Source organism: Otolemur garnettii, unplaced genomic scaffold, assembly GCF_000181295.1.
Source record: "Otolemur garnettii isolate 467f Iridium unplaced genomic scaffold, OtoGar3 scaffold00077, whole genome shotgun sequence".
In the NCBI taxonomy this organism is placed as follows: Eukaryota; Metazoa; Chordata; class Mammalia; order Primates; family Galagidae; genus Otolemur; species Otolemur garnettii.
In genome coordinates, this window is record NW_003852472.1 from 1090961 (window position 1) to 1094639 (window position 3679).

At 43.7% G+C, this 3679-nt stretch overlaps 1 protein-coding gene across 1 annotated transcript in view; it reads left to right on the forward strand.

The window, feature by feature from the left end:
* The first annotated feature begins 950 nt into the window (after positions 1-950).
* Positions 951-3679, forward strand: part of LOC111726724 (tigger transposable element-derived protein 1-like) — a 12541-nt gene continuing 9812 nt past the window's right edge. The window contains exon 1 of the mRNA XM_023515741.1: positions 951-1015. The gene's annotated coding sequence lies outside the window, so the exon portion shown is untranslated. The remainder of the gene's footprint in view (positions 1016-3679) is intronic.

Consider the following 3679-nt stretch of genomic DNA (forward strand, 5'->3'; position numbering starts at 1 on the left):
CACCTGTGTGACCTGTAGAGGTTGTGGGTGTTAACGAGTTTGGTGGGCCAGCCTAGTAGAAGAATGACTTTGCTTTTAGTACCTTAGCAGAGAACAAGTTCCCTTACTGCCCTCCAGTTTGCAACAAATCTTCAAATCTGAGAGATCAGGACTTTCATGATCACATTAGTTTCTGTCTCTTTCACTTCTCTATTTAATAACAGGTTTAACAAAGTGCCATAACCAAGCTTCCCACTTAGCTTGTTCCTTGTTAGGGTCCTTGCCTTCCTAAGTGACTACCTCATTATATAGTCTGTGAATGTGTACGTATGTGTATGTATGTGTTTTAAATAAGTAAATGATCTCACTATGTTTAGAGAGCTGAGCAGAATTCTAAAAACAGTTCCTAAATATCTTGGAATGAAAAAGCATCTCCAGTATTTCTGAAATTGCTTTAATCACCTCAGGACTTCCCCAAGATTTGATCTTGATTCATAATGAAAGCAGTTTGATGGCTCAGCGCCTGTGGCTCAAGTGGCTAAGGCGCCAGCCACATACACCTAAGGTGGCGGGTTTGAATCCATCCTGGGCCAGCCAAACAACAATGACGGCTGCAACCAAAAAATGACCAGGTGTTGTGGCAGGCACCTGTGGTCCCAGCTACTTGCGAGTCTGAGGCAAGAGACTCGCTTGAGCCCAGGAGTTGGAGGTTGCTGTGAGCTTTGATGCCACGGCACTCTACCCAGGGGGACAGCTTGAGGCTCTGTCTCAATAAATAAATAAATAAAAGAAAGCAGCTTGATAATGTCAACAATGTTGGAGCAGCAGAATTATGAGAAAGTATTTCTTTAATTTTGTTATTGTAATGTTTGTGTTATTAAAAAGTTTAAAGATACCATAAGTAGGTGTTTATTTTCTAAAATATACAATAAAGCAGTTAAGAAATCAATGTATATGTTTTACATTTTTAGCCAGAAGTTAAAAGAGAAGAAATTATTGGCAAAGAAGATCAAAGTTGAGCAGAAACAAAAAGAAGGTGAGCAGTGCCCACTTTTCTTTGCTGTAGGCTTTCTCTCAGTGTTGGTCACAGTGGCTGAACTGTCAGGATATACTGAGATTTAGAGTTTAGAGTTAGTTGGCTGGCTACTGAAGAAATAACAGCTTATTTGTGTTAGAACTTTTTTAATTGCAAGTGTCAGAAAGCCAAACTGGCTTAAGCAAAAAAGAATGATAGAGGCTGGGCATGGTGGCTCATGCCTCTTATCCCAGCAAGGGAGGGCAGGATGGTGACCTGAGCCAGAAATTTAAGGCTGTAGTGAGCTATGATCTGGCCACAGCATTCCAGCCTAGAAACAGAGCAAGATCCTGTCTCTTTAAAAAAAAAAAAGAGAATGGAAGGAAGAAAAGGAAGGGAAAAGAAAGGAAGATTGATGGATGGATAGATAGATAGAGGCAGGCTCATGTTAGGTCTGAGACAGACCTCCCTTCAGGCATAGCCAGGAAGGAGGCTTAGTAACTTTAGTTATAGATGACTCTCCCTCTGTCCCTGGCCTCATGTTGCATGCAGGCTCATGCCCCCTTAGGGTTTTGAGGTACCTATAGCAGCTCTCAGGGCCTGGATGCTGCTTCAGTCTTGTCTAGGAAGAAAGATTAAGAGGCTGTCCCAGCAGGAAGAAAGTGGGGAGCAACCACTGGATTGGTCTTAGCAATCAGCTGAAGACCAGAGATTACCTTAAATGCCTTGAACTAGTAAGCCTCTCAGTCTTTGTCAAGGGGTTGTGTGTGTGTGTTGGAGCACACCATGGCTAGCAGTTGACAGTTGGCCTCAGCCTTCACTTCCTGCTTGCACAAAGCCTCATGGGCAACAGGGTGAGAGAGCTGGGCCTTTGCAGGTTTTTCTTGGGCTCCTGCACTGCTGTGCACATGCATGTGGCCTTCTAAAGACCCAGGTTTTCCTCTTGCGATTTTTGGTCAGTTTATTGTTTATTCCAGCTGTTATTGCTGCCTCTGGAGCAACAGTGTTAAACAGTTGTCACTGATTGGTTTTGACAAGCACCCTGGGGAAAAAGCTGTTTAAGCTGAGCAGCTCTGAGCCAGGTCAATTAAACGTAAACCTTGTGGGTACAAGTTTCCAGGGAGCTGCCAAACAGGTCAGATACAGACATTGCTCTGGGGAACTATTGAGGAGCTCCCAGCTTGCTCTGCTTCCTCCAGCGGTTGCTAGTTTCTATAGCTACTGTGGTTGTGGGGCTCTTGGTTTTCAGGACTGCCTTAGGAGGTCCCTGTCCTTATTGAGATTTAGGTGTTTTTCTCAAATAATCCAAGGAGTATTTCCAGAGTTCTAAAAAAATTGATTTTTTAAATTTTATTAGTGTTGTTTTTATGGAGGAGTAGCAGATTGATTGATTTTTGAGACGAGTCTCTCTGTCTGTTGCCCAAGCTAGAGTGCTGTGGTATCAGCCCAGCTCACAGCCACCTCAAACTGCTGGGCTCAAGCAATCCTTCTGCCTCAGCCACCCAAGTAGATGGGAGTACAGGTGCTCACCACAATAACCAGCTAGTCTTTTTTTATTTTTAGTAGAGATGGGGGTCTCACTCTTGCTCAGGCTGGTCTTGAACTCCTCACCTCAAGTGATCCTCCCTCCTAGGCTTCCCAGAGTACTAGAATTTACAGGTTTGAGCCACTGCACTCAGCCATCCCTTCAGATCTTTAGCTTTACCTATACCATTACATTTGAAGTGTGTTCCAGCTTCTGTAACTGGAACCCTCTAATTGGTTTTTGAGTCCAAATAGAAGACTTTACATTTAGCTCCTTTGCATCTCATCTTTGTCTTATTGGTTCTGTCAATTCAGATTTTCAGAATCCTTTTGAATTCTGATCCTGGAGTCCAGAATGTTACCATATTTTTCCTGTTGTCAAGGGAAGTTGATCAACATACTTCCTTTGTTGTTAGTAAAAATGTTGAGCCAGATTGGGCCGAGAACAGAGCCCTCTGGCAGCCTCTGGCTGGTGTTGACCTGTTCACCAAAATGCTGTGGGCAGAGTGGTTCTCCAGCTAAAGTCAGCCAAACTCATTATTTCCTTCATCATACCCACGGGGGTGTCAAAGGAGATGGAAGAGATTATTTGAGGTCAACAAATAAGTACAAGACCTGTGTTCTAGGCTCAGCTCTCATTCTTGCTCACTTGGTGACCTCAGACTTCTGGCTTCTTCTGATTGGATTTATTTTTAGAGACAGAGTCTCGCTTTATTGCCCACAGTAGAGTGCTGTAGTGTCACAGCTCACAGCAACCTCGAACTCTTGGGCTTAGGTGATTTCTCTTGCCTCAGCCTTCCAAGTAGCTGGGACTTATAGGCTCCTGCCACAACGCCCAACTGGTTTTTGTTGCAGTTGTCATTGTTGTTTAGCTGGTCCGGGCCAAGTTTGAATCTGCCACCCTCAGTGTATATGGCTGGCACCATAACCACTGTGCTATGGATACTGAGCCATGAATATTAACTTTTTAATAGTGAGCTCTATACATAACAAAATTTACCATCTTCACCATTTTTTATTTATTCATTTATTTATTTGTAGAGAGAGTCTCACTTTATTGCCCATGGTAGAGTGTCTTGGCATCACAGCTCATAGCAACCTCCAACTCCTGGGCTTAGGTGATTCTCTTGCCTCAGCCTCCGGAGTAGCTGGGACTATAGG